Source organism: Sminthopsis crassicaudata, chromosome 4 (assembly GCF_048593235.1).
Source record: "Sminthopsis crassicaudata isolate SCR6 chromosome 4, ASM4859323v1, whole genome shotgun sequence".
Taxonomy (NCBI): Eukaryota; Metazoa; Chordata; class Mammalia; order Dasyuromorphia; family Dasyuridae; genus Sminthopsis; species Sminthopsis crassicaudata.
The window spans coordinates 318990026-319015207 of record NC_133620.1 but is presented as its reverse complement, the minus strand read 5'-3'; the positions used below and the strand labels follow the sequence as shown (position 1 = coordinate 319015207).

General features: G+C 37.5%; 1 protein-coding gene across 5 annotated transcripts in view; it reads left to right on the top strand.

The window, feature by feature from the left end:
- Positions 1-25182, top strand: part of AATK (apoptosis associated tyrosine kinase) — a 201465-nt gene that overhangs the window by 1161 nt on the left and 175122 nt on the right. The window lies entirely within an intron of this gene.

The following is a 25182-nucleotide window of genomic DNA, read 5'->3' as shown; positions in this document are numbered from 1 at the left end:
GGGACCGGCATACCAGCACAGCCCATCCGAGTTCCTTTAACTGGGACTGTTCTTTGGAAGAAAACTTCCTTGGAGATGAGGTAACTCAAGTCTCAAAAACGCGGGGTTTCCATCCCCAGACTCCCAGCGCTCTGCCGGCTTTGTTTGCTACCGCGGCCCCCCGTTTCTGATCATTGCACGTTGAGGAAGGCACTGGGAACTGAGGCGGTGCATCTGTGTGTATGTCTATATATCTACATGCATATATGTGCTTCACAGTCTTGGTTTTTCGCCGGCGTGGGGCTCGGGATCTGCCCACTGCCCCGAATCAGCTGGCCGAAGAGTGACTGTGCGGCGGTGGGGGGGGCCCAGGGGCGGGGAGAGCACGCCCCACAGAAACTTCGGGGCCCGTGTCCTTGCTCTGGAGACCTCGGGAGGCTTCCTGTTGCATGAGGCCAGGACTGATTCCCCCGGGAACCCTTTCTCTCCTTGCCGAGGGCCCTCTCGGGCCTGGAGGGGACAGCCGTGCGAGACACCCTCAGGTCCGATCCCTTGCTTCGGTAGTCGGGGCTGCCCTCAGCGGGCGCTGACCAGACTCCAGTCCCCCCTCCCCCCCCCCAGCATACCGGTGCTTTCCCACCAGCGGTCATATTTGCATCCCCGGGCCTGGCTGCGGGGAAAGAGGGACCGGCAGCGATGGGTGCATGGGGGGGGCCCGGGCTCTCTCAGGAAATATTTTTATTTACTTTTTCACCGCCTTTCCGACTTGTGAGGTTCATTTCCCCAAGCTCCTACTAGAACACATTCTCTTGGGGAGGTAAACAGGAGTTTTCTTGGAATACAGTTTAAATGTCATGAGTTCTTAGGCTGGAATGATCAAGTAATGACACCTCATTGTGTTTTCCCTTCATAAGCTCCCTTGGCTCTTTTATTTGGATGGAGATTGTGGGCGGGCTGCCTTCTACCTGCCACCGTAGGGGATATATGGGAATCCCAGGGGATGACTGAATCTGAAGGCATTTATTTAATGTAAAATATATTGGAAAAGGAAAAGGGATTACGGGTGGGGGAATCCCTCGCCACAAACCTTTCCCCTTCGGCCACAGTTCTGAAACGCCATTTGGCTTAGGATTCTGTCACCCTTTCATGGAAGGGATATTCTTTGGGAGTGTACCCTTAAATTGTGATACACGGTTGCCTGCTGGAAGGGGTATCCTTTGAGAGTACACCCTTAAATCGCAGACTAAAAGTACCCTGTTCGGTCCTGGGCTTTCCAGTGCAAAATGAGGAGGTGGGTTGAGACAACTACCGTATCACTGTAGATTGGGGCTCCCGATGCCCTTCCATGACAGGGGCCTGAACTAGTCTTCAGGGACTGTGTCTTTCCCTTCTGGTCCCGCATCCTTCCGTGGCAGCTGCTCCAGGCCCTTGGATGCTTTGGGGATGGGGAATAAGCAGGCCTTGCATGCACCGGGTGTAGGTGGGAGCTGCATCTCTCCTTTTCTGTCCTTTCTAGTACGGAAGCATTCTCTCCTCCCCACCCAGGGAGCTCTTCTGATCCAATCTCTGGCCCAGAGGCTCCCCAGACAGTTTCAGATAAATCCTGAACTGTTCGATTCCCTGCTCCAGCATCACTGCCAGACATATTCCCCGCATCGTAAGCTCCATCCGGCTGTGTAAGAAGCAGAGGTCAGTGTTGCTGACTGAGTGTAGCATGAATAGCAGTAGATTGTCTAGGAAAGAGATTCTTTTAAAAGGGTGCAGTTAGAGGTGGGCAGAGGAGATTAAAAAAGGCCCAGAGTTTGGAGAACATTTCTTGTTCCTTTGATTGCGCTTTATAGAAGCATATGAAATATATGTTGGATTTGATTACCACTCTTAACATCTGTGTGTGTTCAAGGTGGGGGCAGGGGAAAAATTTCCCCCCCTCTTTTGGAAAAAATGACTTCTTAAGCCTCTCTCTACATTTTGTGTAAACAACTGTGATTAGTATAATTATATAGTGTCACTGTAGTGATTAAAGAACAAAAAATCGTTGTCAATGGGAGGGAGACTTCTTTTTCTAGCAAAGTTAAGAAAAGAATACTTTGAAATGGATTCTTTATTTTATTTGATGCTGCATTACCCCTGATGGTGTAGGTGTGTGTGGGGGGAAGGGGGGACTGAAATCTGTTTATTCATCCTTAATTCCTACATGAGACAGGTCTTGACCCCCTCTGACCTCAATTATATGGATCAGGTGGAAAGGTCAAGGATAGTGGGAAGAAGACTAATTTGGAGACACCACTTTATAAGATCAGGATAAATGGAAGGATAAGTATCCCTAGAACTTCATGCTTAATCCCCTAAATTGGTGTTTGGGGAGGAAAATTTGCTCAGCGGGTAAGATTGTAGAAGGAGTTAGTACTCCTACTTGTAAAATAATTTAATACTTGTAAAGTATTTATTTTAAGCACCCTCTATGCACCCTGCACTGTGCTAATCTCTGGGGATACAAAGAAAAGCCAAACCAAAACCAAAAAAACAAAACCCAAAACATACCAAAAACAGTCCCTCATCTCTTGGAGCTCTTGGTTTAAGCTGGGGAAATGGGGAGGGGAGGGAGAAGAACATGCAAACAGCAATGTACAAACAGGATTTTATATACAGGGTAAATTAGAGATCATTTTATAGGGAAGGTATTAAGATTATATAGAAACTTTGTTAGACTTCTTATAGACTGTGAAACTTTAATGAGGCAGCCAGGGAAATTGAGCCAGAAATGAGTGGTGTGGATTGAGATGATATCTGAACTTTGGTCATAGTTTACTGTGTGACCCCAAAGCAATAACAAAACAAAAACTTTCTTCCTTTTGTGTCTCTGTGAGTAATTTCAGAATCATTTTGAGTCCTTAGGAAGAAAAGAGAACTACATAAGCTACAATGACAATGCATGGTTAGATCCTTGTAGAATGAGTGAGTTCTATGAAAAGAAAAAATCCAGATTTGCCAATAGATTACTTGCTACTAGAATTCTAGAAATCAGTTTCCAATTGCTAGATTTCCTCATACTAGAATGCTAGAAATCCCCAGAATCTCTCTTCCCTTCCCCTCCATGATTCTCTAGTAAACATCAAGACAAGCATATCCTTTAATTATGAATGTAGACAACAAACCACAATAGTATGAACAATATCAGTGACTTTGGCAGCAATAGAAATCACAGATATTTTCATATCACATCATGTTTCATCATGACTTAGAAATTACTATTTGTTCATTGTTATTTATTGCTATTAATCAGTAGTCCTCAAACTTTTAACATAGGGGGCCAGTTCACTGTCCCTCAGACTGTTGGAGGGCCAGACAATAGTTAAAACAAAAACTCACACTCTGTGTCTGCTCCTCAGCCCATTTGCCATAACCCAGCAGGCCACATAAATGTCCTGCAGGCCACATAAATGTCCTCAGCCCACCGCATCTGGCCCAAGGGCTGTAGCAGGGGTTTACTATTAATTATTAGACCTGCTGAAATGTCACATTTAAAATATTTTGGTAACTGAATTTGGATATATTTAGTTTCCTTTGTAATCCTATATATTTTATGCATTTAACAATATTATTCTGAGAAAGGGTGCATAGGCTACTAAGGGAAAAGGAAGGAAAGAAACTAACATTTCTATAGTGCCTATTTTGTTCCAGGCACTGTTTTAAATGCTTTACGAATATTGTCTCTTTTGATTCTCACAATAACCCTTCCATGTGGGTGCTCTTATTATTTTCATTTTTCCAATTGAGGAAACTCAGGCAAACCAAGATGAAGTAACTTGCCCAGTCATACAATTAGAACAGTTTTCCTGACTCCAAATACCCAGCATTGCATCCATTGAACTATCAGCCACTTCAAAGAAAAAAAAATTCAGAGCCCCTTTTAACTGTAAGATTCTGTGATTCTTATGCTGGTTTGCATATGATTAGCTGATAGCAATAAATAAGAAGGCTGGGAGTGTGGGGAAGAAGAGAATAGATGTAGATGGAAACCTATTAGCCTTTAACCAAATAGTAATAACTCACTTAACTATAGCACATTAAGGTATACAAGAAACTATCTTTGTTTGCTTTCTTCCCTTGCAGGTATCCTGGGTGAGGTAGGTAGTGGAAGTATATAATTAGGTAGTGGAGTATAATTATCCCTGTTGTACAGATGAGGCCCAGAGAACCCAGGTCATTTGCCACCCATTGTGGCCACTTAGGCTACCTATTAAATGATACACTAGTAACTCTAACTCAGTTCCTCCAAATCAAGTGTTCTTGAAATGAAGATCACTTTGAAATCATGATGTAAGTCACTGGGAAACAGTGATTCAGTGTTTATGCAGTTTTCCAAGACACATCACTGACCTGTAATCACTGACCTGTACTTAGCAGTACTAAACAAAAATTTAGAAACAAAGTTAGAAGCAGAATGAAGAGAGAAACCTTCCTTGGAGGCTGCATTTATTAAAGAGTCAGATAAGGACTAGAGTTCTGTGGAGGAGAGCCCCATATCATACATAGGCACCAAAAGGATTAAGCTTTTGGGTCTGTTGTCTTTATTGATTTTCACTCATTCTTTTGTCTTCCTCTATCCTTCTTTCTCCTGCACTCCCATACACATACATGCTTAGAAAAAAGCACGATGGGTAAGAATATAAGAAAAATCTTTTTATTTTTTTTTAACCGACTTGGCTGAGATGGAGCTGTTAAAATTTCAGTGTGAATGTTTATGCTATTTGACAAACAAAAATGAGGGCTCGGCTTATTGGTTTTTTTTTATTTGTCTCTTTATTTAAGAAATTGATAGAGATGTTAAAATGCAGATTAAATATAAAAGTGTATCATACCTGTGTGCATTTTTGCAGAGCTAGTTATTAAAACATTTACAGGCACAGCCCTATCCCCACACAAGAAATAAGCCAATGGGTGGGGGACTGTATGGGATTTTGTCATTGTATGGGAGTGAATGTGAGATGGATTGGGAAGGGACTTTGTATTCTTGGCTAAACTGAGGTTTTGGCAGAAAGGTGGGAAGTGGAAAAGATTGTGGAAAGAAGTAGATATCAGTGGTTTCATTTCTTTCTTGAGTTGGATCTCTCAAATATGTATATATATATATATATATATATATATATATATATATATATATCCTCTTGCTAAATTGAGAACAGAAAAAGGCAATAATAGCATGACATTACTGGCAAGGTAAGACTTTTGGGACTGGCCCCTTGCTCCTTTGATTCTCCTGCACAGGAGGTTGGGTTTAGATGTAGGATTTTTAGCATTTCCAACTGAAAAGGACTTTAGGTAACACCTAATGCATAGCATCCTAGAATTAGAATGGACCTAGTTCAAAATGAAGAATATGAAAGAAGGGTATCATATAGAACAAATCAGTAGTCCAGTCCAAATCAGTCTCATCTTTTCAGTGTACTCCCCCCACTTACTCACGGGCTTCCCTAGAAGTCATTCATTCTATGTGTATGTATATTTATCTATCTACCTACCTACTTATCTATCTGTCTATCTGTCTGTCTGCCTATCTATGTACTTACCTATCTATCTATCCATCTATCCATTTTAAATAAAAAAAGAAATGCTTATTTTCGGTTCCATTATTTCTCTCCTTCCACCCATTGAGAAGGCAAAAAATACCATACCCATTGTACAGATGAAATCAAGTCATTCATTCTGTAGTGAGAGTTTATTATGTTTAAAGTACTATATTGGGTGTGGAGGAAGATACAGAGATGCATGAATATCTCAGAGAGGGTATGTTAGTCAGGGAGACAGGACACTACATATTAAGTTATGAGACACTTCCTTTAGACTTTCTTCCCCATCAAGGACTCTCCTTGACAGGTAGAGGGATACTTTAGGCTCTAGTGATCCTGTGATCCACTCCTTACCAGCTCCCATTGGTGTGCTTCCTTTTAGCAATTAGCTATAAAACACAATTAGACCTTAGAAAAAGGCTTTAATTCAAATGGAATAGGATGTTATTTCTGCCCTATAAATAGCAAAGCATTTCCCTCCCAAATGGAATGTGTTGTCTCATGAAGATACATTTGAAATGCCGTGGCAGTGAGACACATACACATTGGGAATATATATGGCCAAGGGAATTCCTGGCTTTGGGAGAGCATCCAGGTGGATAGTGATGGAGCACTGAGCCTGAAGTCAGGAAGATCTCACTCAGTAACCTATCTCAGACAAGTCACTTAACATTGTTTGCCTCAGTTTTCTTCACTAATTTTATAGTGAATTTTTATAGTGAAAGAGATTAATAGCACTTCCCAGGGCTTTTGTGAGGCTCAAATGACATAACATTTGTAAAGGAGCTTAGCATAGTTCTTACCACATAGTAGGTGCTTAATAAATGCTTATTCTTTTTCCATCAGTATTCTTTTTTCTCTCCTAAGAAATTTCAGGATAAATATTGATTATGCTGGTGTTTTGATTAAACTGCCCTTTTCTGCCAAGTTGGGCTAGCTCTCCACAGAATATGGAAGGAAGGAACAAGCATTTATTAAGTGCCTAGTATGTGCCAGGCATTGTACTAAATGTTCTACAAATATTATCTCATGAGATTTCAGCTGGTCTTGTGGCCTAGCTAGGTTGACTTGTCAAAGGTTTTGGTATCTTTGATGGACATGTCAATCTTCGGCACAAGTTGAGCCAGATCTTCAGAGAGCAGGTAAAATATCCATTCCCTCCAATTTCAAGCCAATCTGGACACCTTGGATTTGACAGACTGACAGAAGCCTCTGCAGTTCTATTTTACTTCTTCAGACACTCTGAGGTTTGTCATCTTCCAGCCTGAGACTGAGGAAGTCCTTCTGGTCCCACAGTTCTGCCGGGTTTGGAGTTGGTTCCTTAAGTGAGGTACCTCACCTAACTTAGGATAGCCACCTCAGTACATTTCCCAGATTCCTGTTGGATCTCATGCAAATGGACTTGTAGGATTGTCTTGGCTGGTCGGTTCATTTGTAGATGAGCTTTTCAAAGCCTCAGACTCCTAGGATGATAGAATGCTTCGTTTGTCCCTGAAAAGGCAGTCCTTAATCTTATATTTTAATGTCTTCACCCTTTATGACCATGTGAAATTTAAATAAGACAAATTTAAAGCACAAATAACTGGAGTAACTAGAGGGCTAGCTGGAGGAGGTGAATTTTGAACTAAACTTTAGGATGAGTACGATTTAGATAAGTAGAATAAAGACATTTTAAACAAGAGAAATAGCAAAAGTAATGGCATGGATTGGGTGCAACATGCACATGTAACTATGAATAGTCAGCCTGGAGGATTCACATGCATCAATAATGGGGAGATAAGGTAAAAAAAAATAAGGTAGGACCAGATCCAAGAGGCCTTGAATGCCATGCTTTCAACTTAGTAGGTGCTTAATAAATGATAGTAACAAAGTACCAGTGTAATCTTTGTCCCTCTTTTACAAAGGAGAAGCTGCTGGGCTTGATGTCAGAAAAACAAATCTGACTTCAGACATTTACTAGCTATGCGACCCTGAAAATGATTTTATTTAACTTCTGCCTGCCCCAGTTTCCTTAAATGTAAAGTAGGAGTACTAATAGCATCTATTATTGACTTGATTAAATGACACAGTGTTCATAAAGCACTTAGCACAGTGCCTGACACATAATTGGTTCTTAATAAAACAACAGCAATAATAATAAGTAATATTATATATTATTATATCATAAGTAATATATATAACATATAATATGTAATTATATATAATATAATTAATATTATAAACAAAAAAACCCAACCTTCCTTCTTTCCTTCCTTCCTTCCTTCCTCTCTTCCTTCCTCTCTTCCTTCCTTCCTTCCTTCCTTCCTTCCTTCCTTCCTTCCTTCCTTCCTTCCTTCCTTCCTTCCTTCCTTCCTTCCTTCCTTCCTTCCTTCCTTCCTTCCTTCCTTCCTTCCTTCCTTCCTTCCTTCCTTCCTTCCTTCCTTCCTTCCTTCCTCCCTTCTTTCTTCCCTCCCTTTCTCTCTTCCTTCCTTCCTTTCTTCTTCCTTCCTTTCCTCCCTCCCTTCTCCCCTCTCTCCCTTCCTTCCACAGTTACTTAAGTTCCTTGAAGATATGGACTATCTTTTGTCTCTTTTCGTATACCCAGTGCTTATCACAGTGTGTGGCATGTGACAGGCATTTAATAAATGTTTCTTGAATGATTGATTGACTTGGAAACCAGACAAAATAGCAAGGTTGAATAACAGCATGGAGGTAAGACAACTTAACCTCTCAAGTTTCCTCATCTGCAAAATGGGAATAATTACAGCAACCATCTCCCAGGATGTTTGTGAGAATAAAATGAGATAATAATCGTAAAGTACTTAGCACAGAACCTGGCACATAGTGCTCACTACATAATTGTTAGCTATCATCATCATCATTATTATTATTATTATGTGGGAGAAGCTTTGGTGATGTGCCTGGAGTTGCATGGTCTTATGGGACAGAAAATGTTTATTGATAGTAACCACTTAAAATATTTTTATTTAAATATTTTATTTTTTCTAATTACATATAAAAACAATTTTGAACATTTAAAAAAACGTTGAGTTCCAAATTCTTTCCCATCTTCTGTTCTCTTACCCCCTCACTGAGAAAACAAGCAATTTGATATAGGTTATATGTGTGCAGTCATGCAAAACAGATTTCCATATTAATCATGTTATGCAAGAAAACACTAACAAACAAAAAAAGGAAAAAACCCAAGAAAACTAATTTCAGTCTCAGTCAGTTCTTTCTCAAGAGGTGAATAGAATTTTTCATCGTAAGTCCTTAGATCATTGTATTGCTGAGAATGGTTAAATTGATTTACAGTTGATTGATCATCTTATGGAAATTGCTGTTAGTTACTGTGTACATTGTTCTGGTTCTGCTCACTTCACTGTACATCAGTTCATGGAAGTCCTTTCTGCTTGTCATTTTTTTTAAACTTTTCATTTACTCATTTGTTTTTTATTATTATAGCTTTTTGTTGACAAAACATATGCATGAGTAATTTTTCTTTTTTTTTTTTTTTCCATTACATATGATGCTTACTGATGGTTTTAAATATATGCTGCATGGGTAATTTTTCAACATTGACCCTTGCAAAAACTTCTGTTCCAACTTTTCCCCTCCTTCTCTTCATCCCCTCCTCTAGATGGCAGGTAGTCCCATACATGTTAAATATGTTAAAGTATATATTAAATACAATAAATATATACATATTTATACAGTTATCTTATTGCACAAGAAAAATCGGATTTAGAAAGAAGGTAAAAATAATCTGGGAAGAAAAACAAAAATGCAAATAAACAACAGAAAGAGTACAAATGCTATGTTATGGTCCACACTCATTTCCCATTGTTCTTTCGTTGGATGTTGCTTGTCATTTCTTATAGCACAATAGTTTTCCATCTGCTACAGCTTGTTTATCCATTCCCCAGTTGATGGCATCCCCTCATTTTCCAATTCTTGGCCACCACAAAAAAAGATGCTGTAAATGTTTTTGTATATATAGATCCTTTTCCATTTTCTTTGATCTCTTTGGGATACAGACTTAGCCGTGGTATCTAAAGGTATGTAGTTTTATAGCCCTTTGGAAATATAACATGTTTCCAAATTATTCTTCACAATGATTAGATCAGTTCCCAATTCCACCAACAATGCATTAATGCCCTAATTTTTCTGCATCCCCTTCAACTTTTGTCATTTCCTTTTTCTGTCTTATTAGCCAATTTGATAGGTAAGATTGATACCTAGAGTTGTCTTAATTTGCATTTCTCTAATCAGGTCTAATTTAGAGTATTTTTTTCATATAACCATAGGTAGCTTTGATTTCTTCATCTGAAAACTGTCTATTCATCTCCTTTGACTATTTATCAATTGTGGAATGACTGGTATTCTCATAAATTTGATTCATTTCTACATATATTGGAGAAATGAAACCTTTATCAGAAAAACTTATTGTAAAAATTTGCTCCAGTTTTTTGTTTTCCTTTTAAACTTGGCTGCATTACTTTTATTTGTGCAAAACCATTTTAATGTAATCAATAATATTTATTTTATGTCCCATAATGCGGTCTCCTTTTTGGTCACAAATTCTTCCCTTATCCATAGATCTGACAGGTAAATTATTTCATGCTCTCCTAATTGCTTATGGTATCACTTTTTATATCTAAATCATATACTCATTTTTACCTTATCTTGATAGACAATGTGAGATTTTAGTTTATACCTTTTTTTAAAAAATCTATCTGTGTATTTATTGCCAAACTGCTTTCCAGTTTTCCCAGAAGTTTTTTTTTTTCCTCTCCAAATACTGAGTTTTTGTCCCTAAAGCTTGGATTTTTTCATATTTATTGAACACTAGATTTCTATGGTCTTACTTCTGTGTACTGTGTGATCTGTTCCGCTGATTGACCACTGTTTCTTATTCAGTACCAGATTGTTTTGATGATTACCACTTTGTAATATAGCTATCTGGTTCTGCAGATCCACCTTTCTTCACATTTTTTTTTTCATTGATTCTCTTCAAGTTCTTGACCTTTTGTTTTTCCAGATGAATTTTGTTACTATTCTTTCTAGCTCTATAAAATACTTTTTTTTTGTAGTTTGGTATGGCACTAAATAAATAAATTAGTTTGGATAGAATTGCCATTTATATTTATTAGTTCAGTCTACCTTTGAATAATTGATATTTTTCCAGTTTTAGATCAGACTTTATGTGTGAAAAGTGTTTATTTATTGTGTTTATGTAGTCGGTTTCTCTTGACAGGTCAACTCCCAAGTATTTTATATTGTCTCTAGTTATTTTAATTGGATTTTTATCGCTTGCTGCAAGACTTTCTTTTGGGTAATATATAGAAATGCTGATAATTTGTATAGAACTTTGCTAAAGTTGTTATTTATTTCACATATTTTTTTGCAGAGGCAATTGAGATTAAGTAACTTGCCCAGGATTACACAGCTAGGAAGTGTTAAGTGTCTGAAGTCAGATTTGAACTCAGGTCCTCCGACTTCAGGGCTGGTGTTCTGTCCACTGAGTCATCTAGTTGTTCCTTATTATTTCAACTAGTCTTTTTGTTGATTCTCTAAGATTCTCCAAGTATACATCATATTACCTACAAAGAATGATAGTTTTGTTCCTCATTGTTCTAATTCCTTCATTTTTTTCTTCTCATTGCTATAGCTAGCATCTCTATTACAATATTGATTAGTGGTGTTAATGAATATACTTGTTTCACCCCAAGCTTATTGGGAAGACTTCTAGCTTATTTCAGTACAGATAATGCTTGCTTTTGGTTTTAGATAGATACTACTTATCATTTTAAAGAAAGCTTATTTATTCCTTTGCTTTCTAATGTTTTTAATTAGGAATGAGTGTTATGTTTTGTCAAAAGCTTTTTCTGCATCTGTTGAGATAAATATATGCTTTCTGTTGGTTTTATTATTGTTGTGATCAATTATATTAATATTTTTCCTAATATTGAATCAGCTGTGAATTCTTAATATAAATCTAACCTGGATGTAGTGTAGGATCTTTATGTTATATTGCTAATCTCCTTGCTAGTATTTTATTTAAAGTATTTATATCAATATTCATTAGGAAAATTGGCCTATAGTGTTCTTTCTTTATTTTTGCTCTTCCTGATTTAGGTATCTGTGACATATTTGTGTCATAAAATAGTAAATACTTTTTAACTGATTTTTTTTCCAACTTGTTGGAAACATTGGCTGGCCTTTTGATTTGATCCTCAAGGGCTGCCTTGCCCAGCAATCTTAATTGTTTATTCTGAAGACACTGGGACAAAATCTTTGAAAGCTCCTTGAGGGGTATAGAAAGAATGCTGGATTTGGAATTAGATGAACTCTGCCCTAGGGGATTGAAGAGGATTTTGTTTACCTTCAGACCATATCTGCATCCAAGTCCTCTCTATTTTCCTCTTCCTTTACAGTTTTCTCTGTTGTGCATGTACACACACAGTTTGTACCATTTAGAATGTACACATTATTTTGCTGGAGAATAAGAAGACTCCATCAGGTAACAGTCAATGCGAGAAGCAGAATTTTAACCCAGGCCTTATGCCTTCAAATTCACTGATTCCTGCTCCTTCCCCCTCTTCCCTCCCCCCCCAACATTTTTTGATTTGGTTTCAAGTATTGTTAAGGTTCTTCCAGGACCTCTGTATTTTGACATCCTGTTAACTAATTTCTCTTGTAACCTGGGATTGTTCTGGCTTTCTTTTTAGTTCACTCTCCGATATGAGTTGTTTCTCTTAGCTCTTTTGCTTCCTGGGAAAGCTGCATGGATTCCTGAGTCTTAGGTCAGAACAGCTTTCTGACTTTGTAGTTTCCCTGAGCCCTGCCCTTTGAATTTCCTAGAATAAGCTTCTTCTTAGGACATACATTTTAGTTTTCTTTATGCTTCTTTATGGCTTTTTGTTTCCATAAATTCTCTCTAACCCCCAAATCTTGCACAATTCAAGCCATTGGTGCTTTGGAAATTGGGCTTAATCAGATATGAAATTCTCCTTCCCATTATCTCTTCAAGGACACTGGAAGTTCTATAACTTAGTTTTATTTAGTTTATTTTGGCTTAGGAGAGATTGAAGCTATTTCCAAATAGCTTTGTTTGTTGTTTGTTTTTGAGGAAATTGAGCTTGTTGCTGGATTGGTACTGATGGGCATGGGATAGTTTAGCCAATTTGATCTACTAGATTACCATTAGAATATAAACTTCTTGAAGGCAAGTGTATGTAGGTTTTGTTTTTTCTTTTTTGTTAATTTTTCCATGCTAGCACCTGCATCAGAGCCATGAATAAATAATTGCTCATTGAATTGAATTCTGACTAGACTCTCGGATAAAGTAAAACATTCTGATGAACCAAGTAAATTCCTTCCTTTAACAAGTATTTAGTGAGCACAAGTTGTGTGGAAGGATATTGGAAATATTTTAGCATTGAATACTTTCAAATGACAAAGCTTATTTGTTACTATCTTTTTCAGGAAGTTTGAAGCAGGGATACTTAAGAAGTAATCAGGGGCTTCCTTTTCAACTCCTGGTTTTCTTTTCCTCTCTCTATGTTAAAATTTTAGAGTTGTAGGTTTGCAAAAGGACCAAAGAAGTCATTCAGTCAGCTCTCAGAGTGTAAGAATCCTGTGATCTCTCTTTAGGGGAAGCTCTGCTTAAACAGGAACTCACTACTTTTCAATTTTTAAAAGAAAAAAATTAAAACTTTTTACCTGCCACATAATCTCCCCTCTCATGGTTTCCTTCTCCTATTTGAATAGAAAAATAACCAAAAAAGTTGAAGTCCTCATCATACATGTGGACAGTCTGGGAAAACTAATTAACACATTGTCCATGTTTGAAGATGTATGTCTTTCTCCACATTTTAAGTTCATCACCTTTCTGTCAGGTTGGGAATGGTGTTTCATCTTTAGTCTTTTGGACCTGCCATCAGTTGTTGTACTAATCAGTGTTCTTCAGATTTTTAAAGTTGTTTTTCTCTAAAAAAATTGTCAGTGTTTTGCTAAAAGGTTCTCTAAAAGGTTATCCTTCTTCTACTCTACATCAGTTTATAGAAGTCTTTCCAATTTCCTCTGAAATTGTCCATTTCATCCATATACCATGATTTCTTCATCACCCCCAGTTGATGGGTACCATCTTAATTTCCAGTTCTTTGATACTACTAAAAGAACTTTTATACATATAAGTCCTTTTGCTCTTTCTTTGATCTCTTTGAAGTATAGGCCTGATAGTGGTATAATTAAATTAAAGGGTATGTGCAGTTTGGTAACTTTGGGGCATAGGATCTCATCATTTTTTCAAGGCATCTCATTCTATTTCTAGACAGAGGTAGTTATTAGGACAGAAGTTCCCAAACTTTTTCAGTTCATGATGTCCTTAGTGTCTCAGTACATTTTCTTTTCTTTTCTTTTTGTTTTAAAATTTCAGTAGCATTGTATTTTTCCAGTTATATGTTAAGATAGTTTTCAACATTCATTTTTTTGTACAATTTTGTATTCTGAATTTTTTTCTCCCTCTCTCCCCCCTTCTCAAGACAGTAAGCAATCCGATATAGATTATTATAGGTACAATATTCCCCTCCCCCCAGACAATTGTTGTCTCACAGCCAGGAAGTGTTAAGTGTCTGAGACTACATTTGAGGACATCAGATCCTCCTTACATCAGGGCTGGTGCTCTAACCACTGCACCACCTAGCTCCCCATGTACAATACTTTTAAACATATTTTCATATTAGTTATGTTATTAAAAAAATAAGAACAAAGGGGGGAAAAAGAAAACAAAAACGATGAAAATAGTATGTTTTGATTTGCATTCGGACTCCATAGTTCTCTCTCTGGATTTAGATAGCATTTTCAATCCCAAGTCTATTGAAATTTTCTTGGATCACTGTATTGTTGAGAGGAGCTAAGTTTATCATAGTTTATTATCACAAAATGTTGTTAATGATGGCATTAATGATGGTACAGTGTTCTCTTGGTTTTGCTCACTTCATTCAAAATCAATTCTTATAAGTCTCTGTACATTTTCACAATACCCTTAAGCCAAGAGTATACTTAACAATTCTGTTTATTAAGTAATGTCCAAAACCAACTTAATAAGTATGTATACTTATACTCCTCTCAACAATACAGTGATCCAAGAAAATTTCAATAGACTTGGGATTGAAAATGCTATCTAAATCCAGAGAGAGAACTATGGAGTCTGAATGCAAATCAAAACATACTATTTTCACCGTTTAAAAATATAATACCCATACATTGAAAGAAAATATTTTTACTTCATCCTTAAATAACCACAGTCACTTTATAAGTGAGCCCAATTTAACTTCTTAAACCTTGGAATCACATTGGACGCTACTCATTTCTTGTTCCACATTGACTTTCACACAGTTTTTGCTTTTTTAGCACAGCAACCAGCAAAAACCCAGCTTCATAAAGATACGACGTTGCAAATGAGAAAGTTCGAGGTTACAGGAGTAGCCAAAAGTACAAATAAACAAAAGCATATCTCAAACATTCAAGAGTATCATTGAAAGGAATGGAATGTGATCTGATGTTGAAATGAGGAACTTCCTCAAGCTAATTGGAGGTGTCTGACAGATGTCTATGAGTAGCTGTTTCCCTTGAAAATTTAAAATATCCCAAGGCATCTTTATGTGGCTCTCCTGCTGCTGGGCACATGGGAGCCCTAGTGTGAGGGAGTTCTCCTATACCCTGAGCAGAGACTTGAATCCCTTTAACTTCCATGCCGTGGTCCAAGTTGGTGCCAGAAAGACTGAGTGTTTTCCCTTTTTCACATGCCAGCCTTCCGACAGTACTCACACTCCCAGTTTGCACTGTACTATTCCCAGGCCCTTCTATCCCTCCTGCTGTGCAAGAATTTTGCAGTCTCCTTCCATCAAGTTGGCCCTTCTGCAATTGGGCTTCTGAAGAATAGCTGCAGAACTCCATCATTGCACCAGAGTTGTAGGAAGGCTGGTCCCCATTTTTCTTCTCTCCTCATTATGTTCTTTTTTTATAGCGAGAGAGCTCCAAGCATATGTCAGGGAATTGCTATCAGGGTTGACACAAGAGAAGACCTTCTATACCAAAAATAAACTCAGGAACAGGGTTCTGTTGTAGCCTCCCATTTTTTGTCATTCAGCATTGCCTATTGAGTGGTGGGATGAAAATATCGTGGAAAGAGAATGAGGTGCCATATAAAATGCATATAAATGGATAAATACTCAAAATCAAATAATCCCTATATTACATAAGGTTTTCCAAAATACTGAAAATGATGATGTTTCTGGGTGTGGTTGTCTATGGCTGTATTCTCTCCTACTGGAAAGGCTGGGGCTGTTGAATTCTTGAGTTGGGGAGTTCTGAGCTACAGTGGGCTAAGCCGTTGGGTTCCTTATTAAATCTGGCACAAATATGGTGAGTCTGCAGTTCCTCTGGGGTTGAGGGAATAATCAGAATAAAAAAGGAAAAAAGAAGACTATTAAAGAGTAAAAGTAAAATACCAATATCATTAATGAATATTGACACAAAATATTAAAATATGAATAATTCAAACAGTAGTATTCCTCTCTCTAGATCTTCCATTTTGATGAGATAGGTATGTGGCAGGAACAAAGAGATGGTTTTAAATTAAGGAAAACAACCAATATTTCCATCATCATTGTACATTATTAGTCCCTTTCTCACATTCTTTGATCCACCCAAATTGGACTTCTCTCCGTTCCTTACATATAACATTCCCTCTTTTTTTCTCTCTTCCTTGGCACTGACCATTCCCCATGCCTGGAAAGCACTCTCTTTTCACCTTCTTCTCATCAAGACCCCTCATCTATCTAGATAAAGTTCAGATATCACCTTTTATAGGAAATCTTTCCTGTTCCCTGCAGCCAATAAGTCCAATCTTAAATATTTATTATTTCTGTGACATTGGGCAAGTGACTTAAACTCTGTCTGCCTCAGTTTCCTCAACTACAAAATAGGGATAATAATAGCAGCTACTTTTCAGGGTCATTGTGAGGATTAAATTAAATTAAAATAACTATATTGTTTATAAAAGTGCTAAGCACAGTGCCTACACAGTAAGCACTTAATGCTTGCTTGCTTGCTTCCTTCTTACTGTCTAACATTTAACTACTATCTGTTTGTATACTGTGAATACTTTTTTCTAGGATTAGGATGTAAGTTCCTTAAGGAGTGAGATTGCTTTGGTTTTTATATATATACCATGGATTAACATGGTGATTGACATTTAATGCTCAGTTCATTAGTGTGCTCTGTGTTTTCCCACCTATTTACCTTTGCTCAGGGTATTTCTTATGTTTTGAGATCCTGTATTCCCTCCCTTATCTTTGTTAATTTGTCCTCCGTCTACTTTTACTTCATGCCAGGACCCACATTTTGCTTCTGTCTTGGAGCTTCCCCCCATATTACCCATCTTTTTCTTCATCTGATTTTACCCATATTTTTTGCCCCTCTTACAAACTTGCCACACCCTTATTTATATTATAATGATTTTTATACATGTCTACTAGATTTTAAGTTCCTGGATAGGAAAAAATGTTTCATATTTGTAGCTCCCCTAGTTCTAAAGTAAGCAGCTAGGTGGCTCAATGGATAGAGCTGTGAATCTAGAGTTAGGAAGGTCTGAGTTCAGATGCAATCTCAAACATTTCCTATCTATGTGATCTAGCCTATGTCACTGTTTGCCTTAATTCCTTAGAGAATGAAATGACAAATCACTACAAAATATTTACCAAGAAAACTCCATGAACAATGGTGTACTATATGGTCCATGAGGTCATGAAGAGTCGGAAACAACTGAACAAGAAGAAGCTCTAAAATTATGTCTTATTTATAATTGGTTACCTAGTAAATGTTTAGTGAATTAACAAAAAGTATTCACTAAGAGCCCTGTTATATGAGATTCTGTGTCATGTGTCTTTATTGAGAAATTCACTCTTTATTACCTTAGTTTCTCCTTTTTTGTGGAATTAGTGACTGTTTCATAATTCTCCTTATTGACATTACAAAAATGTTGTATGAGAAGGGGCTTAGGCCTTTTTTCCTTTTAGAGAAAAGACAAAGTCACTGACAAATTATTGGAAATCTAATGCCTAAGTATTGACCCTAATAGATTGCCAGTTGCCTATTTATTTTGTGTGTCATTTACTTAGCATTCACTTAATTATCAAGAAGCACAAAATTTCTGTAACTTTTATACCCTTCCCCTGCCTGCCTCTATCCCAAGTCCTATCTACTTCTCTCATTTGTTGCCCTTTAGCCTTTCTTCTGCTATTTCTCATTGGGACTAGTGCATTTATATTTTGGAAATCTGCAAAAACTATAAATTGGGGCATAGCTTGTTGTTTTGATCTGGATTGAAGAAAGTGATAGAGAAAATGTGAATGATACAGATTAAATTTACAAGTATGTTGTGGGCATATTTTTCCCCCTGGAAAAACATTTATCAGCCTGGGAGATAAATTAACTTTCACTATTCCCTTTTCTATGTTGAGGCTTGGGGAGGTTATTCAATACTGGCCCATGACATTGATAAATGTCTGAAATGTGATTTGAATCCTTGTCTTTCTGACAATATTTCATCTACTACTCTGGGCTTCTTTTTTGTTCTATGCTCTAAAATTAGGCCCAAAAGCTGAATATTTGTCCTGAAGCATCCAATATGACTTACTGGATCTGGAGGGCTTCATTCTGATGACATACCGTGCTCAGCATGAGGGACTACAGAAAATTTGTTTTATTTCACTTTTTTATTTTTCATTTTCATTTTATTATGTCTCTTTTGCTTTAAAATCCCAGGAAGTTGAGGAAGGCTGGAGAAGACGTGCCCTGGGGAGTCATTAAAGCCAGTCTGTCTTTGGGCATTGGAATCCTGATTCTGACTTTCTTCATTTGCCTTTGTAAATTTCCTGTTGCACCATCCACTGGCAGAATGAGCAAGTCTGTTCACATAGGATTGCATTTCGTCCACTCTTTCTGCCTTTCCTAGCAAAGAATACGATAGCAAGAATCTGCAAGTGTGTGGCGTACAATAGATATCTAGCATAGTGCTTTGCAGTAAGTAGATGTTTACTACATGTTGGTCACATGAAGGAATGAATCCAAGACCTCTTCATCCCCATGAATTTCTAGTGGTGAGTCTCTCCTTTTGTTCCACTTAAGCCCTTTAATTTGATTTTCCTGATCATGTGTCTACCTACTCAAATTCATAAACAATAATTCTTAAGGCCTTGCTATGAAAATACTTGGTAATTTAGGGACTTGGTGGAAAGAGCAGGGCCTGAAATCAATTTCAAAGTTATCTTTGGGTGGAAACAGAAATTAGAATGCTAATAAAAAGTATCCCCAGTAAGACCATAATAGGAAGCTTGTTTAGTCTCACTGACTTCTGGGATGAGGTCTACATCCAAAGTTGAAGAAGGAGTTGGGGTTGGCTAAAGACTGAGAATCACAGTTACTGATTCCACCGTCCAGTTGTCCAGAATGGGTTTGTGGCAAAAGCCTTCTGAGGAGCGTATAAATTCAAATCACACCATATGCCCCACCATTGTTCACTGTCAGGGATTTGGAATGGGAGAAAATTTTGTTCTTGGTTGAAGTACACCAAGAGGAAATTGGGCCAAAGGAAATGTGTACTGAGTTCGGGCATTGGACTTGGCTGGACTCCATGCTCTGAGTGCTGCAGCTTTCCTTTTAGAAAAATGAAAACAAAACAAAAACAAGTTGGTGCCTTCTGCAAGGACCTTTCTTTCATTCTTCCCTCCCCCCAACACAAACTTTGCCCTTTTAAACTCCTAAGGCTGGAGGAAGCCAGCATAGGAAATGATGGTAGCAAAAGTTTCTATAGTAAGAGCCAATTCTCAGGCCTTATGAGAATAATCACAGTAAATCACGGAAGATTTCTCTTTGCTCAGCTTAACTCCCTTCTAGAGCATTGAGTTAGTTTGTGGAGAAGGCTTCTTTTATATCTTTTCTTTGCTTTAGACCCACCTGTCAGAGTCGGGAGGGGAAGAAAGCATAGTGGTTCCAGTGGTATTATGTGGTAAGTGCTGGGGAGGGACCTGATATTTCTCTGGTTCAATGCATGTACTACTGTCAAGGCAGGGGATACTCTTGAGAGTCTGGAAGCTCTCTCTTCCCTATTTTGGGCAGAATCTTCTTGGTAAATAGGTAAGGAATCAGCAGGGGTTAAGCTTGTGTCCAAAAAAGGGCAGTACTCTATGGAAGAGATGCTGGAGTTACAGAGGGTATTTTGCTCTGGGACCACGAGAGCCTGATGTTCTCTGTGGTTGTCCTATGTCTGTAATTGTGTGTAGTTTGACTTAATCTCCAAAGAAGTCTAGGTCGGTTCCCAGGAGACTAGTTCACTGGGTGGATGGACTAGCTCTTGTCTCTACATGTAACAGTGTTAGAAGGAATGGCCCTCATCCTACTACTTTTTTTTTTGCCTACATGAGTTTTTAGTATAATGCTTCTTCATTCTAGAAAATAATATCAAAATACAGATGATTCTCTTTACCTTTTTGCTACTTTACTTGTTTAGTTGTTTGCTCCAGGGCTCCTGCCAGAGACAGTGCTTCTGGTGAAACCTCTCAGGGTTAGCTAAATCTTTATCTCCTATCTGGAAAATTTTTATTTTCCTCCCCCCTGGCCCCCAAGTTTCTTCTTCTCAATTGTTTTCCCAATATGAACAACTGAACTAACAATTTCTAGTAGTTACCACTGCTTATACAAAGTAAACATTTTAAACAAAGAAAGGTAATCAGATTTTTCCCTCTATCCCCATGAGAAATAGTATGGTCCTGGGCAGATCATTTGGCTTTTCTGAACCCCAGTTTCCTCATCTGTAAAATAAGGCTAATGATATTGATACCTGCCTTTCAGGGTTATTGTGAGGCTTAAATGAAATAACATATGAGTTAAATGCTGTTGTTTAGATATTTTTCATTCATGCCTGATTCTTTGTGACCCCTTTTAGGGTTTTTTTTTGGCAAAGGTAGTGGAGTGTTTTGCTATTCCCTTCTCCAAGTCATTTTACAGATGAGGAAAACTGAGGCAGACTGGACTAACTGTCTTGCCTTGGGGTCACAGAGTTAGTGTCTGAAGCCAGATTTGAGGTCCTGAAGGTGAGTCTTCCTGACTTAGGACCCAGCTCTCTATCCACTAGGCCACTTGACTATCCTTAAATGAGTTATATACCAATGAATTATCATTTTCCTTTTCCTCTATGGGCAGTTGTAACATAAATATTATCAGGTTGACTAAAATTCTAGTTTTAGAGTGGGAGAAGGAATTCTGACCTTGATTCCTGCCTGTTAGAAAATCAGAATTTTTGAGCTAGAGGGCCTCCAAGAAGCCGTGCAAACACAGGCCTTTGCACATAACAGGAAATGATGGATTGAAATGAAAGGACCTAATCCCAACCTCTCATTTTCCAGATGAGGAAAAGTGACAACCTATAATCAATCAATTTTTAAGAGTGAGCTCTTTTGCTAAGGTTGATGATGATAAGGTATTTATTTACCTTATTCAGTGCCTACTATGTGCCAGACATTGCATTAAGCCCTCAGGATATGATAAAGGAGAAAAAGAAGACAGTCCATGAGACATAGTTGATGGGGGTCCTAATTCCATGGGTAGGGCTCTGTTGTTGGTGTGCAATATGGAACAGACATGCAGATTGTGATTTCATTTACACACTTACCTCTAAAGGGAAGAGATTCCAAACAATGTGTCCTCAAGTGTTCTGGTGGCTCCCTCAGCTGGGACCAAAAGCAGCTTGAAGCTCTGAGCATCCTGCCTGGGGGCTGGTTGTCCTGGACAGCTCAGGCTGGAATTAAATTGAGTTAAAGCATCTGATTTCTCCCACCCAGAGCTGTTAGAAACTTGGATGAGGATTTGTGGTTTTCCTTAAAGCTGTCGTTTTTTTGGGTGTTTTTTAAATTTTTTAAATTTAAAGGGCAGTGGTTACCTTGAAAGACTGGTGAGACACAGTGGAGGAAGCCCTCACCTGTTCTGCGGGTGGAGGCTGAGCTGTGTCTTGACAGGGCATTCTGGACTTAACAGCTGCTGTTAAAGCAGGAACGTTAATGTGGGGATTCTTTTGCTGTTTTCCTGAAAGGGGCAACCTTATGTTTCATGTCTAAAAATAACCAGGAGAGCATTTATGCTCTTGAGAAAATTGATTGGGTCTTTGGCCTTGAAACCTAATGGACTTTATTTTCCTGAAAGTGTAAGCTTTACAGGCACCTTCTTCTCTGCCTCTTCTCCTTTCTGTAGGTTAGATTCTAAATCCTGCCTACTATGCTTTGTTCTTCTATACCAACTCTGTGGCTTGCTTGCTTTCTTTTTAAAAAAATTATTATTATAGTTTTGTCTTTTGAAGTTTCTCTGGCATGGGAGTGGGCGGTGGGAAAAGTTCTAAAGTTGATTGTGTTTGAATTTAAAATCAGCTTTAATGGGGTAGAGTGGGGAATCTTGAGGTATCCTGTTGTTGCTATAATTTCCTCCCACACTTATGAGGCCTTAGAAGCTCCTAAGAAAGTTTAATGGATATGTTCTATTTTACCTCAGGTAAAATACTACAGGCTGGTCTTGGTCTAACATACCTTTTAGTTCTTCCCTCCCTCCTTGGAGGAATGCTTTTAAGAATCTGTTATTAAATTTTATTTTTAATTTATAGAATAAAGCATTTTTATAATGACAACAAAAAGATGATTGTATACGAAACTGCAAATCTATGCACAACTTGCTATTCCTTTCTAATAATTAACAAGATTATCATGTACATTTCTTTTATTCCTCCCCACTCCCCATCTCCTAGAGATGGTTACCATTAGACACAACTAGGTATATATATAAATATATATATGTAAGATTATTCTATATATTTCTATTAATCAATTCTTTCTCTGGATACAGATACTATCTTTAGTGTTCTTTATAGTTAATTTGGATATTTATAACAGTCAAAATAACTTATTTGTTCAAAGTGGTTCTTTTTTAAAAAGTATTTATTCTACTTTTTTTGAGAGGCAATTGGGGTTAAGTGACTTGCCCAGGGCCACACAGCTAGTCAGTGTTAAACATCAGCTCAAATTTGAGCTCAGAGCCTTCTGATTCCAGGGATATGCTGTGCCATCTAGCTGTCCCCTCAAAGTGGTTCTTAAAATAATATTGCTGTTACTGTATATAATGTTCTCTTGGTTCTGTTCATTTTGCTCTTCATTGTTTCATGCATGTCTTTCCATGTTTTTCTAATATCATTGAGCTTATCATTTCTTATAGCACAGTAGTATCCCATCACAGTCATATATTACAACTTGTTCAGCCATTCATTGAATTAAATACATAAAACTAGGAGTTGGTATTCTTTAAATAATAACCTTTTATTTTTCAAAATACATACAGAGATAGGTTTCAGCATTCACTCTTGCAAAACCTTGTGTTCCAAATTTTTCTCCCTTTCTCTCTCTCACCTCCCCTAGAAAGCAAGTAATCCAATATAGGTTAAATACATACAATTCTTCTAAACATATTTCTACATTCATCATGCTGCATAAGAAAAATAAGATTAAAAAGAAAAAAATGAGAAAAAAACAAGCATGTAAACAACAACAATAAAAGGTGAAAGTACTATGTCATGATCCACATAGTCCTCTCTCTGGATACAGAATAACTCTTTCCATCACAAGTCTATTGGAAATAGCCTGAATCACCTCATTGTTGAAAAGAACCAGGTAGGAATTGGTTTTATTAAAAAAATTGGTTAATTTGATTAAAAAAGAGAATCAATACATACAAGAAAATGAATATACACCACTAATGAAGATGAAATTAAAACAATTATAAGGAGTTATTTTGCTCAATTATATGCCAATAAATTCAACAATTTAAGTGAAATGAAAGATTCACCTTTTAGTTCTTAAATTGGTTTCTTATCATCATAGATTTAAAGTCTAGAAGGGACCTCATGTAGCCTAGAGGTTTTTATCCTAAAGTCCATGAACTTAAATTTTATATATACACACCCAACTATTTTTTGATATAATTAGTTTCCTTTATAATCCTATAGATTTTGTTCATCTAAAAACGTTACTCAATAGCTATGTGACCTTGGGCAATTCACTTAACCCCAATTGCCTCAAAAAACCAAACCAAAGCAAAAAAAAAACAAAAAACAAACAAAAAAAAACCCAAAAAAACCAAACAAACCTCCTTATTCTCAGAAGAGGTCTGTAAGGGGTCCACACAAAAAAGTTTAAAAATCCCTAATCTAGTCCATCTTCCAGTTTTACTGATAAAGAAACTGAAACCCAGAGTAAACTCCCTAAAGGTCATTCAGGTAGTGAATGGCAGAGCCAGATTTGAAATCAGAGTATTTTTTGACTCCAAATCCATCTTCCCACTCAGCCACACTGCCTCTTGTAGCGTTAACATTTATAAAATGATAGCATTTATGTTTTCATTTCTGGCACACATTAATAATTTACATCAGTCCTTTAATCAAAACCAGACATTGCCTCACTGATTTTTCATTCAAAGCAGCACCTTTCTCTCTCTTATTTCCAGGAAGGCATGAGTTTGCTAGTTGGTGTTTTTGGTGGCAGGTTAAAGGGCAGGTGATTCTTAAGATCTGGGACTGAAGGTGCTTGAGGACTTTAGTTTTGGAGTCTGAAGAAGAGAATATGGGTGCTAATCTCTCTTTTCCTTCAGATTTAACCATCTGTTTTTCTTTGCACAAAATGGGTTCTTATGCTTTAATTGGAGAATCTCCATTGTAATTTTGTTTTATGATTTCCAGAGCTGGAGGTTGAGTGTCTGAACTGGAAGGGACTTCAGAAATCACCCAGTTTAGCCCCTTCATTTTGCAGATGAAAAAAATCAAAGCTTAGAAAAATTGTCATAGTTATATAATTTGTGGAGAGGCAGGCAGACAAGCATAATGGATAGACCCCTTGATTTGGAGTTAGAAAGACTTTGGTTGAGATTCTTCCTTAAATTGACACTTACTAAGTTGGGCAATTCTTTTACCTCTCTGAGAATCAGCTTCCTCATTTATAGAAAGGCAACAATAAAAAAACAAACAAACAAACAAACAAACAAAAAAACTGGGTTGTTGTTAGGATTGCAGTGATATGTAAATTTGAGTTGTTGTTATTATTGACAGAGGCAAGATTCAAACCCAAGGATCCTAACTCCAAAATCATTACTCTTTCCATTACAGCATCTTGCCTCTGAGACAGGTGGTTGTATATTCCCCTGAGAACCAGTGTTTCTCCCTAGGTATCACCTGCCAACTTTGTCCTGGCTTACAAGGGATGCTTAGGGTTTTAAAAATGAGAAAATAGTAAATTTAGATAACTACCTTTCAGGGATGTTGGGTAGGTAAAATGAGATATTTATAAAGTTCTTTGCACATCTTAAAAGTTTTATATAAATGATGATAAGAGATGCTGACAATGATGAATTGGTCGTTAATAGTTTCAGTTCAGTTGTTTTTCAGGCATGTCTGACTCTTCATGATCCTATTTGGGGTTTTATTAGCAAAGATACTGGAATTATTAGCCATTTTCTTCTCCAGCCCATTTTACAGATGAGGAAATTGAGGCAAACAAGA